Source organism: Delphinapterus leucas, chromosome 1 (genome assembly GCF_059928025.1).
Source record: "Delphinapterus leucas isolate spDelLeu-1000000601 "Yukka" chromosome 1, BTC_Dleu_Yukka2, whole genome shotgun sequence".
NCBI lineage: Eukaryota > Metazoa > Chordata > Mammalia > Artiodactyla > Monodontidae > Delphinapterus > Delphinapterus leucas.
This window is the reverse complement of record NC_143129.1, coordinates 38247560-38260910: the sequence shown is the minus strand read 5'-3', so window position 1 is coordinate 38260910 and position 13351 is coordinate 38247560. Positions and strand designations below refer to the sequence as shown.

At 40.6% G+C, this 13351-nt stretch overlaps 2 pseudogenes across 3 annotated transcripts; one reads left to right on the top strand and one right to left on the bottom strand.

The window, feature by feature from the left end:
- Positions 1 to 290: 290 nt before the first annotated feature.
- On the bottom strand, positions 291 to 12294 carry LOC149750471 (UDP-N-acetylglucosamine--peptide N-acetylglucosaminyltransferase 110 kDa subunit pseudogene; annotated as a pseudogene). 3 transcript variants are annotated; one of them, XR_016392256.1, is made up of 3 exons: positions 8681 to 12294; positions 4533 to 4851; positions 291 to 4355 (listed from the first exon to the last, which is right to left on the bottom strand). The product of XR_016392256.1 is annotated as a UDP-N-acetylglucosamine--peptide N-acetylglucosaminyltransferase 110 kDa subunit pseudogene, transcript variant X2 (transcript). The 3 variants fall into 3 exon arrangements; XR_016392255.1 differs by having other exon boundaries at positions 291 to 4851; XR_016392257.1 differs by lacking the exon at positions 4533 to 4851.
- LOC111171095 (ferritin light chain pseudogene) lies at positions 3183 to 4735 on the top strand (annotated as a pseudogene).
- Positions 12295 to 13351: the final 1057 nt, after the last annotated feature.

Below are 13351 nucleotides of genomic sequence, written 5' to 3'. Positions count from 1 at the left end.
CCATTCATGATTTTAAAATAAGAAGAAAAAGAACCCCAAGCAAACTAGGAATAGAAAAGGAACATACTGAAACTCATAAAGAGGATCTACAAACAACCTATACTGACATTATATTTAACTGTGAAAGACTGGATGCTTTCTCTGTAAGATCAGAAACAAGGCACCGATATCTGCTCTCACCACTTTTATTAAATATATTACTGGAGGTTCTAGTAAGAAAATAAAGCAAAAATAAATAAATACATAAATTTAAAAGTTAAATTTTTAAAAAGTTTATTTAAAAGATAAAAGGACTATTCCTACTATGTTGAATAGGAAGGAACATATCCTACTGAATGTTGAATAGTAATATATCCTATTATATTGAATAAGGAAAAGTAAAACTGTATCTGAAGATGAGATGATAACCTAAATGGAGAAAATACCAAGGAATCCACAAAAAGCTTGAGAAATATTAGTTTGTAAATGCTTTAGAGTACAAGATCAACACAATTTTATCAAATTATATATTAATAACAAATGTGTAGAAGCTTAAATAAAAATATGTGATATCATTTACAACTGACCTAAGTAAATACTTAAATATAAGCCCAATAAGACATTTATAGGACTTCTATACTGAAAATTACAAAATGCTGATGAAGAAAAATTTAAAAGTCCCAAACAAATAGGGAGACATACCTTGTTCATGGATTAGAAAACACAACATAATAAAGATGTCAATTCTCCCCAAGTTAAGAGGCTTAACACAATTACTCTTAAAATGCCCTCAAGGTTTTTGTGGATATAGACAAGCTTATTCTAAGATTTATATAGTAAGAAGAGGCTGAAGAATAGCTAAAACAATTTGTAAAGGATTAAAATGGGAGGAATTAATCTACTCAATTTCAAGATTTTGCAGTAATGATGGAGGGAAGATACATAGATCAATGGAATGGAATAGAGAACCCAGAAATAGACTGACATAAATACATTTAACTTGTTTTTGACAGCAGTGCAAAAGCTATCAAGGAAGAATAGACTTTTCAAAAAATGGTACTGAAACAGTTGGACATCCCTCGACAAAAACAAACAAACAAAAAATGAACCTTAACCTAAACCTCCACACCTTACACAAAAATTAAATCAAAGTGGATCATAATCTTAAATGTAGAAGCAGGACATTTTTAGAAAAAAAATAGCAGAAAATCTTTGGCATCTAGAACTAGGTGAATAGTTCTTGGACTTGACACCAAAAGTATGATCAATAAAAGCAAAAACTGATAAATTGGATCTCATCAAAATGAGTTAAAATGCTTCATAGAAGATCCTTTTAAGTGGATGAAAACTCAAATTGCACAGTGGGAAAACATATTTGAAAATCCCATACGAGACAAATGACTTGTATCTATAATATACAAATAACTCTCCAAACAACTTTAAAAAATCCAACTAGAAAATAGGCAGAAGACAGGAACAGACATTTCATGGAAGAGAATATACACATGGCAAAGCAGCACGTGAAAAGATGCTCAACATCATTAGCCATTAGGGAAATGCAAATTAAGACCCTAATGAGATGTCAGAGAACAACTAAAATTAAAGTATAGTGACAACATCAAATGCTGGCGAGTACGTAGAAAAATTATATCACATCACTGGTGGGAAAATAAAATGGTTGGCCACTCTGAGAAACAGCTTGACAGTCTCTTTTAATCCTAAAAGTAGATTCACCCTACAATGCAGTACTTGTACTCTTGAGCATTTATCCAAAAGAAACAAAAACTTAATTAAGTTCCCACAGAAATTTACACATAAATGTTCATAGCAGTTTTATTTATAATAGCCAAAAACTGTCAACTACCCAAATGTCTTTCAATGGATGAATGTTGAAACAAATTGTGATAAAATCTTATGACAGAATACTACTGAGCAACAAAAAGGAAATTATTAATATATGCAAAAATTGAAATGAACTTCAAGGGAATGATGCCGAGGGAAAAATTTTAAAAAGCCAATCTCCGAAGATTAAGTAATTCATGATTATGTTTGCATATTATTCTTAAAATAACAAAACTGTGGAGATGGAGAACAGATTAGAAGTTGCCAAGGGTTAGAGATGAGGGTAGAAGGTAGAGCGGGGGAACTTTGTGAGGTTTTTGTGGTCGCAGTACAAATAATACAGCAATCTTGGTTTTAATCCCTAAAGATTTTTAAAAGCAATTCCTAATAAGAGGTGTCTAGATATTCAGCAATGGCAGCGGATTGGAGGTATAGCTCCCCAACATAACAACTTCAAGAGATTGTACTAATTCAACGCATATGTTAATTTAAAAAAGGCCAGTCACAATACTTAAATGGTATATATCTTAACGATATTATGCTAAGTATCCAGCTATACCAGAAGGACTAGCAGGATTTCCATACATTCAATCTTATTTAAGACAGTAAATCTTATAATAAGACAGTTAAAAAAAAAAACAAAACCTCAACTACAGTTGGATATTCTCATAGGAAGATGAGGTGAAAATATGCAGCAGCGGTTCAAAAGCTTAAGCAGTGGCACCTAAATTTGGCTGCACATTAGAATCATCTGAAGCACTTTTTTAAAACCCTCACACTGACGGTTGGTCATCGTAGACCAATAAAATCATTTTAAATCTCCTCAGACGATGCCAGTGTCTAGCCAGAACTGAGAACCAGCGGACTAAGCAGAAGGGGATGTTTCTACAAAGATCTCTTAACAATAAGTCCTTTCACCCAATCAGATTTACCTCCCCGAAACTGGGTAGAGGAGGCTAGATGTTGTCCAACTTGCTTAGATTTAATTAGCACTTGTGACTTGCCCAAAACCTAGATCATGTTTCCCCTACATTTCATGTTATTCCCTAAGTTTTTCAAACCCAGGGCTAAGGGGTTTGCCAGGATGAGATTTTAAGTGCTCAAACAGGGGAAGTCCCTGGCAAACCATTCTACATTGAAATGTAAAGCATCCTAAATAACCCTGCCACTGCTCCCAGATACTAGTCTGTGCCAACCAGTGGAGAAAAGGCATTCTCCATTACTACCACGGCAAATGCTGCTGTACTTGCCTTGGCTGGTCCCTATCTTTTCCAGGCGCCACTCCCCTTCACCTGCTGGTGGACGCTTTGGCCAGCTGACAATGCAGATATTTTCAAACTTTAAGGTGAATAAAAATCATCTGGAGGGCCTGTTATAACAGAGATCACTGAGCCCCACCTGAGTTGCTGATTCCATAGGGCTGGGACAGGGCACTAAAACTTGAATATCTGACACATTATTAGAGGACGCTGGTAAAGCTGGTCAGGTTGTTACCGAATGCAGGTTCGTGTGTCTGAAGCACAGTGAGGCCAAACAAACCTAAAAGTTGGAGTCTGGAGCAGAGAAAGGTTTATTGCAGGATCGAGCAAGGAGAGGGGTGGCCCGTGTTCCAAAAACCCCTGAAATCTCCAGAGGATTTCAGCAAAGCATTTTTAAAGGCCAGGTGAGGGAGGGACGTCCCAGGGAATGTGATCAGCTCGTGCACAATCCTTTGATTGGTTGATGTTGAGGCCACAGGGCAGATAACATTATCCATCCTTAGGTGCCAGAAGGTCTGGGGGCTACGTGCTCATGATCATCAAGGAGTTAATTTCTTCCACTGGGTGGTGGTTTTCAGCATCTGAAAACTCAAGAAATATGCCTGAGATACTATTATCTGAGTACTTCAGAGAGGAACTACAGCAGACGATATGGGGGAAGGGTCTGTCCTAGGAAGGCCCCATAGGGTACTGCTTGGTTACAAGGTGACCATACATTGAGAACTACTGCTCTAGTGGCTTGGAATGTTAAGAATGTAATAGAAGAATCCCTTCCCAGATCTAGATTCTAGTATCGCCAGCTATTTTGGTGGGGGGAAGGGTAAGCTTTGTCCTTTCTTGGACTTCTTGTTCATTTATATCAAAGCCTATTTGAGGCAGTGCGCTCGGCGGTCCTGCAGATCTGTCTTTTGCTTCAACAGTGTTTGGAATGAACAGACCCAGGGACGCTCCTTGCTCCAGCCCCCGACCACCCTTCAACCTTTCTTCCTGTCGCAACCTTTGGAATCAGCCACTCAGCTATCCTCAGCCTCCAGGACAGACCAACACCGTTTTTTTGAGATTAGCGCCTTATCACTGATCAACCATGAGTTCCCAGGTTCGTCGGAATTATTCCATCGAGGTGGAGGCCGCCGTCCACCGCCTGTTCAACATGCATCTGTGGACACTTACCTCTCTCTGAGCTTCTATTTCGACAGCAACAATGAGATTCTGGACAGTGTGGGCCACATTTTTCGCCAACTGGCTGAGGAGAAGTGTGAGGGTGCCCAGCGTCTCCTGAAAATGCAAAACCAGTGCTGCGACCGCGCCCTCTTCCAGGATGCGCGGAAGCCTTCTCAAGATGAGTGCGGTAAAACCCAGGACACTGTGGAAGCCGCCATTCTTAGGGAGAAGAGCCTGCACCAGGCACTATCAGATCTGCGCGCCCTGGGTTCCGCCCGCGCAGACTCCCACCTCTGTGACTTCCTGGAGAGCCGCTTCCTGGAGGAGCAGGTGAACCTCATCAAGAAGATGGGCGACCACCTGACCAACCTCCGCAGGCTGGCTGGTCCGCAGGCTGTGCTGGGCGAGTATCTCTTTGAAAGGCTCAGCCTCGAGCACAAACAGGAGTCTCTGAAGTCCAGCGGCCTCTGAGGAGCCCCTCTGGCGTCAGAGCTTCTGCCTGAAGCCCCGCTCTGCAGCCACTAGGCAGCTTTGTAACTGCCCTGGAGCCCTCTCCCAAGCCTTGGACCAAATGGAGACAACGCTTTTTGCAGAAGAAAACAAAAAAAGCCTATTTGAAACACAAACAGAATAAAGAGTAATAAATAAATATATATATATATATTCATGTTCTTTTAACATATGAATTGCCCCACTTTATCTGTGTGAAATAAGTTTGTTCCCGTTATTGTGCTGGTTCTCAAGCTTTGCTGCTCGTATGAATTACCTAAAGAGCTTTTAAGAAAAACATTGGTGTCTGGGTCCCAGCCCCAGAGATTTTGATTCAGTAGGTCTAGGGAGGAGCCTGGGCACGGGGAGGTCTCAGAGTTCCCCAGGTGATTCTAATGTGCAGCAATTTTGTGAACCACCTCTTGGCTTCAATCCAGCTAGTGATCAGATATTAAATCTAAGACACATGGGCTAGTGCGTGAGCTCTGTTGCTAGGTGTATTCCATTTTCTTCCTCCTGGAAGATTCGTGCCAGGGAAAATGATTGATAGTTGTGTTACTTCTCTGAAAGGGATTGAAATTTCCAATTAGCGTGAACAGGGGAGGGTGAGTGGGTGAATGCAATAAGGTGTATCATTTACGTATTGCCCTGTGTGTAAAAGGCTTTTGCAACTGAGGTCTGCCCTACTTTTCATGCTAATGGTAATGCTTGTCCTCCTAATGCAGCTGTAAACTTTATAAGCCCATAGGTAGACAGCATTACAAAATATTTACCCCTCCCCACTGGCCCACTCTCAAGCTTCACTCCCCTTCCCCAATACACAAATGTACATCAATGCGCTTGAGACCAATATCAACATATTGACCTTCAATTCTTCTACTTTGCAGCTTCCCTCTTATCAGGAGATGTCAGCATTTAGTGCAAGGACAAATGCTTGCCTCCTGGTGAATAATGTAGACAATGCCTCCAAGAGACAAACAGCCCTTAGGGAGGGGGAAAAAGTCTTTCAAAAAGGTTGATGCCCAGAGGAGGCATTTCCAGTCATCTCAGCTTAGAGGTCAAATATCCAAAATAAAAAAAGGTTAAAAAAAAGAAGAAGAAAGCAAGGAAGAAAAGAAGGAAACAATTTTCTTATCTCATAGTAATAAGGCAGTTTTCCTTAAAAAAAAAAAGACTTAAGTCTTAAATTCTCTTTCCTAATCAAAATGTGCTTTTCCATCTTTAGACTATTCCTCTTATATCCTGTATTATTCATGATGTGTAATTTCTTGAAATAGCACATGGCTGAAAACAGAAGCTAACCTCTTGTCCACTATGAATTAAATCTTCTTTTCCTAGGACCCGTCTACAATGTACAATTTGGGGTTTGCCAACATAATTATTTTCTCTGAAATAAGTTACAGCATTTTACCTTTTCAATATATAGTTATACAATATATTGTTAACACAACATAGTTAATATAGTCAATATAGTAAATACAACTATAACACACGTGATATGATGTCACTTTGGTGATTTTCTTCATCCATGTAATTCTGAAATTTGACAGTATAGTTTTCATATTCTAATGAGCTGAGTATTACCTTTGCAAGGATAGAAAAATAAAATAAATTCATAATGTTCTTGTGTGGTTTGCCCCTGGGGTGGATTACCATAATGGGGGGATACTTGAGCCTTTCCCCAAGTCATTAAAAAACCTCCAGCGAGCAGCCCCTTGTCCTCTCCAGGGAGTGGGGGGAAAGGATCTTTAATCATAATAATCCTGGGGGGAGAAATCTCGGAAATAAGACATCTGCTTCTGTGCCTTGTTTTGCAGAATAGCAATGATTGCTTTAGCAGCTTCTATTGCCATGTGTGTACAATAAGTAAATGAACATAAAATTGAATGAATGCATAAAAGAAGGATAAACCCACCCAGCGTAACAAATCCACTCTCTCACCTGCTGTGCCCAGAAACACGAAAGAAAGAATCACGGGATCATAAGGATTAATAAAATAACAGTATCTCTTAACAATATTGACAGGAGGTATAAGGATAATTTGTCTGATGTGGGACCAACAGCTTAACTGCTTAATTCTTTTTTTTTTTTAAGAGCAACTCATTCATTTATAGTTTAAAGATTGCAAGACAACATCTGAACTTCTGTAGCACAATTTAAATGTTTTACTTTTTTGATAAAGCAGAGTATAATAGAAAAAACAATTAGTTTCCAGTAATATCTACATCTCTATTCAGAATAATGTCTTCCACAGACATGTTACCTGGAAACAAAAGCCTGCTACAACAAGCAAAGCTTCAATAGAGCTGCTACTTTTCGGGCCAGGGAAAGGTTCATCCCTATAGGAGGAGGATGTGCTATGTAAAATGGCTGCAAGGTCACAGCCTTGAGGGCGTTGGAAGTCTATTATCCTATCCCACATTAAGTAGTTTGGTGAACTTCAAACGTCCCTTCATCTGCAACCAAGCTGGCAAACTTTAACTGATATTTCAAGCAGATAAAAAATAAATTAAAAGAAATCCCTACACTGATGTTCCTTGATTTACACTTTAAATGGTTCATTAACATGTAATTCTGGCTAAGAATTACATTTGAGACTCCTTGCTCAGATTTTGGTTAACAGTACAAATCTTTCAGAAATTCAAGTTCTTATTAATCAATAATTTGTCAGCTAGGATACATTCAGGCATCAGCTGCAACTACAGAATAGGTGCACTGCCTCAGCGCTGTGGACAGACATAATCCAGAACGCTACTAGCAGACAAAACATCTGTTACTAGACAGCACAGGTGCAGTACAGCAAGACAAAACCATATATTCATATGTTGGCTTGTTTAAGCCTCAAGCCCTCGATCCTTTGTTGAAATACAATAATTTCCTTCCTATGGTTTTCAATACCAAAAACTCAACCTCCAGGAGGGCTAAAGTCTAATTTGTACTCCAAACCAAGTAGCAGTGCAGTTCACTACTACTGAGGCTGAATCCATAAAGACTTCAAGACCACGTCCAGAAGACAAGTTATTATATATAATACCCTAGAAGGTCTGAAACATAATTATCATATACATAGCTGGTCCTTCAGAGCTTTTTACCTATAACATGTCTTTTGATGAAAGTTATTTAATGTACTGGAGATAACTGTGACTTACAGATCAAATATTTGAATACTTATACTTACCTGGGATATCATTTCTGCTGAAAGAAAAAGGAAGAACAGGACTCACTAAAAAAAACCAAACTTTAGCAATGAAAGTAAAAATCTTATCACACACTATCACTTTTGGAAGCAGCATAGAGGGGCAGTCAACGGTAAAACACTGGTGAAATAGGTCAAAACTCTAGGCCAAAATCCATTATTATTATCATCAGTGACAGTACCACAACTGTGCCCTTCAGAATTAATAATCGCTCCTAAGAATCTTCATTTGGCACCAGATGATGCGTTTAAGAGAAACACTCTGGGGGGGTTTGAATCAGACTTGTTTTTTTGTTAGCAAAGTTACAGGAGAATTTTTAAAGTGGGGGGAAGGGAAGAAGGAAACGGACCAGGAAAAGAATTTAAGCCATCATCTATAAACCAACAAAGCACTGAGAGTTCCAAACATTATGTCAGAAACTAAAATGACTGATATAGGCTCAAGTGGTTTATCAAAACTATAAAAAGACTACACCAGCAAAGTCCCCATATCTGTAGAGTTCAGAAATTAAACAAGGAATATTTTAGCTTAAAACCTTATCTCAAGAGAATCATATACACTTCACATGAATAAAAATACCTGAAACCAAACATTTTTAACAGCTCCAATACCCAAAATATAAAGAAAAAATTTAATTCAGAAGACTCAATCAATCCATGATAATCACAAAACGGCTGGGCAATCTCTATCTCCCTTCCACACTAACCATCCATCCCATGGAAGACCAAGGGAGATCAGACCTTCCAGACTTACCTTCCAGACCTTCCAGACACCTGGCTGCTGCAAAATTCTATGGAGACTCCTTGTGGAACAGCAGTTTCCCATCTCTTGTGTCTCTCCCTATCATGATCATGCAGGAAGCAAGTCTGGCTGTGCTATTTCTTATCATTGTCTGTCACCCATCTGCAACATGGTATTGTACAGATAAGGAGAAAGTAGTTGCCTTTCCCCCAGAAGGTTGAGGCTCAGGTACAGGGGTAATTCTCCTGTGCACACAGTCATTATTTAGGCCGACTCAGTGACTTCAACAGGCTTAATCATGTGATCAGGTTTGTTGCCAGCTGCGTAATGCTCCCACATCTGTAGATAGAGCCGCTCTAGGTCCACTGTGTATTGTTTGGTGTTGAACAGAGGGCTAGATGTTCTCTGCTTCCAGACTTTGCCACGAATTTTCTTCAGGTATTCTAGATCAGTTCCCAGTTTCACAGCTATGTCTTCATATTCTTGACTATTTTTAGCAATAAGCTCAAGACAGCCTAAACAAGTGAGCTGGGAAGCTGCAACTCGGGAAGCAAGAGTCTCTCCTGGCATAGTCACCATGGGTGTCCCTGTCCAAAGGACATCCATCCCTGTGGTGTGTCCATTACAGAGTGGAGTGTCCAAGCAGACATCAGCCAGCTGGCCTCTCCGAACATGTTCCTCTTTAGGAGCAACAGGTGAAAAAATGATACGGTTCTGGGGAAGGCCCATATTTTGTGCGTACTGCTGGATATTAGGTTCTCCTACTGCCGGAAAACGCAACAGCCACAGTACACTATTGGGAACACGCTTCAGAATATTTGCCCACATCTGCAAAGTAGATGGGTCAATTTTATATAACTGATTAAAGTTACAGTACACAATGGCATCTTCCGGTAACCCGTACTGAGAACGTGTGGTTACAATAATGGTACGGGGAACCTCTTCTCCAGTGGCAGCCTTATTGTTGATCAGAATAGTTGCCAGCCCATTGCTAATACTGAATCCATTCATTGTTATCTGAATTTGTCCTCTGTTAATCATTTCAATAACTGCTTCTGCAATAGTATTCATTGGAATGACAGGCATATTAAGAGCTGTATTACTGCTGTCTGCCTTGTGCCCTCCATCAGGACACTTCATCTTGACAATTTGCACATCTGGGAGACTATCAAGAAATGCTTTGAGGTCGATGCCATTCAGCACAATCCGATTGTCATAAATGTGCCCATTGGACTTAAAATCGATGACTGCTTTCTTCTTCAGGTGAGGGAACATATTAGCATGATCACCAATAAAGAAAGTATGGGGCATATAAGCCAGTTTCTCAGAATACTGCTCAGCAACTTCAGCAGGTGAAGTTTCCTGATCAGTGATGATATAATCCATGAAAAGCACGCCACTGGTCCCAGGGTAGCCCAGCCACATTGCCTGAATAGGAGCTGGCCTGAGAGCAAAGAGTTCATTTCGAGCACACTTGGTATAACCATTCATATTTACAAGGATGTGTATACCATCTTGATGGATGCGATCAGCTGCTTTCCCATTGCATGGAATCTGAGAAAGATCAATGAAATGATGGGCTTCTGCCATCACCTTCGCTCGGAAGTTTGTGCCATCATCTGGGCTCAGGGCATAACAGAATACCTCAAATTTATCAGGATTGTGCATGCCTGGAATAGACTGCATAAGATGAGAAGTAGGATGATTCCCAAAGTCAGAACTCACGTATCCTACACGCAGTCGACCATCACTGAGCTTCAAGTCTTTTGGATGTTCATACGGTGGTTTATGAAGGACATTTATCTTATCCAAGCAGAGGTTCCCATGCCGCTCAGCAATAGCCTTCCTGAAGCCATGAGAAAGTGGATAGAGCATACTATGATGAGGCTGCACAGAAGGCAACCTATTCTTCTCCAATTGGTCAGCCACAATGCTGACCAACTTCTTCATTCGCTCATCATAGTCTGTCCAATCACAGACAATCTGCAGGCAATGAGCCAAATCACAATAAGCGTCAGGAAAATCAGGTTTAAGCTTCAGAGCAGTGCGATAAGAAGCAATTGCTTCTGGAATATTCCCTGAATCCTTGTGAATGGAAGCCAGACTGCTGTGGGCATCCGCAAATGCAGGGTTAATCTGAATGGCACGAGTATAACACTGCAAGGCTCCCTGGACATCCTGCATCTCCTTTAGAGTGTTTCCCATGTTACAGTAGGCGTCAGCAAAGGTAGGACTGATTCGAATAGCCTCCTTATAATGCATCAGAGCTTCCTGCAGTTTTCCCTGCTGCTGCAATACACTTGCTAAATTTGAATGGGCAGCAGCAAACTCTGGGAAGACTTCTAATGCTTTACAATACAAGCGAACTGCCTCTTCAATGTTTCCCTGTTCTCGGTTGATATTGGCTAGGTTATTCAGAGAGTCTGCATGGGTGGGACACAGCCAGAGAGCTGTCTTATAACAGTCTTCTGCTTCGGCAACACTGCCCTTCTCTTTGAGAGCGTTGGCTAGGTTGCAGTAAGCATCAGGGAAATGTGGTTGCAATTCAATAGCTCGCCTGTAGGTGTCTATTGCCAGGTCTATCAGGCCTTGCTCATAGTACACACAAGCCAGGTTGCCATGTACCACTGCATGATTTGGACTCAAGCTTATGGCACGAAGGTAAGCTGCCACAGCTCTGTCAAAAATCCGTGCCTCTTTCAAGACATTTCCTAAATTGATATAAGCATCCAGAAAATTGGGGTCAAGGTTGACAGCCTTTTCAAAGTGATGAATTGCAAGCCAAATCTCCCCTTGTGCATTGAAAACACAGCCAAGATTACTCCAAGCTACTGCAAAGTTCGGTTGTGTCTCAATTGCTTTCACATAACATGCCTTGGCTTCTTCCAAGCGACCCAGGGCTTTGAGCAGGTCCCCTAGGTCACTGCAAACACAGTACAAATCAGGATTGTACTGAAGGGCAGAGACGTAAGCTTGTACTGCCCCTTCCTTGTCGCCTGCTGCTACCAAAGCGGCTGCCAGGTTAATATAACCATCAATGAAGTCTGGTTTGAGATGCAATGCATGCCGGTAATGCTCAATTGCTTCCTGCAACTGCCCTCTTTCCTTGTACACATTCCCCAAATTCGAATAGGCTTCTGCCAGAAGAGGGTTCTGTTTAATTGCCAGAGTACTGAAGTGGGCAGATCTGTCCAGCCTTCGACACTGGAAGTGTAGAGATGAAAGTAATAAAAGTACTCCAGTATTGTCTGGCTCTTGTCTCCACAGCTGCATGCAGTGTCTCTCAGCTTCCTCAAAATCTCCTGCCTGATATTCCTGATGTGCCAACTCAGCTAACCCTCGGAAGGAAAGCATACGTCTCGTTGGTTCTGTGCTGTCGGCCACGTTGCCCACAGAAGACGCCATCTGGAGCTTCTGGAGAGAGTGAGAAAAGGGGGTAATTGAGTCCCGCTGCTGCCACTACTGGCAAGAATGTTTCTAGAGGTAGCAAATACGAGGGCAGCAGCCGTACCACTGCTTTGGCAGGCTTAAGCGGCGGCAACAGTTACAGGCACCGAACGTTAGGAACTCTGGTTGGCCATCTACCTCTCACGCTCTTGAAATCTTAATTCTTAACCCTGCCCTCTTCCACCATTTTTCTCCTAATAAGGGAATAAAAATTACCTATACACTTGCCTTAGAAGAAATCAAAAGTCAGTAGTCCAAACACTTTTTAAAATTTTGTTTTCTGTCCAGTTGGAAATGAAATACATGATTGAGTTTTCTTCATTATTCACATAGTCAATGTGGAAAACATTAGGGCCATGAATTTCAATACGGTAAGATCAGAAAATTTTAAATTGGCCTTCCCAAACCACTAAGTAACCGATATTGTATATAATGCTAAAATCTTAGAGACTGAGTTTGATATTTTAAAAGTTCTGAAAGGATTAGCTAGTTTCTCCTCATATTTCTCATGCCTCAAACCTGAGTATTACTTTTTTAAAAATAAATTTATTTTTATTTATTTATTTATTTTTATTTTGTCTGCGTTGGGTCTTCAATGCTGCATGCGGGTTTTCTCTAGTTGCGGCGAGCGGGGGCTACTGTTTGTTGTGGTGCACGAGCTTCTCATCACAGTAGCTTCTATTTTTGTTCCACAACTCCTTTTTAGGTCTTACGAAGAACCCTAGAAATTAGTTCATGTAATTATAGGTTTTTGCAAAATTGTCAAAAGTGAGATATTTTAACTTCCATCAGGTAAGACCAGCGTCTCTTTCTTTGCCAATTTTCCTTCTATTATATTCCGCTATGTTGGATCATATTGGAATGGCCACAGGCTTCTTGTGAAATCTGGCTAAGGAGATGTTTCAAGTGAGGCTATTATGTGATTTTCAGACATCACCATATGTAATTGACTATACACTATCCCATTACAGGAATAACTTCCAGTACTCTTACTGACTACTCTACTGACTTAACTAGCACAAGACACAGAAGCATAAGGACAAAAACCACCTTACAATATAGCCATTTCTTGCACGTCACAGCTCTTAAAGCATGTCTGTTTGAAGAAGAAAAAAAGAACTGAAATGTATAAAACCAGAAGCTATTCTGTGGAAAATGATTACAATCATCAGGCATGTGAAAGACAAGTCAAAGATTCAGTTCTCGGGATTCCCTGGTGGCGCAGTGGTTGAGAGT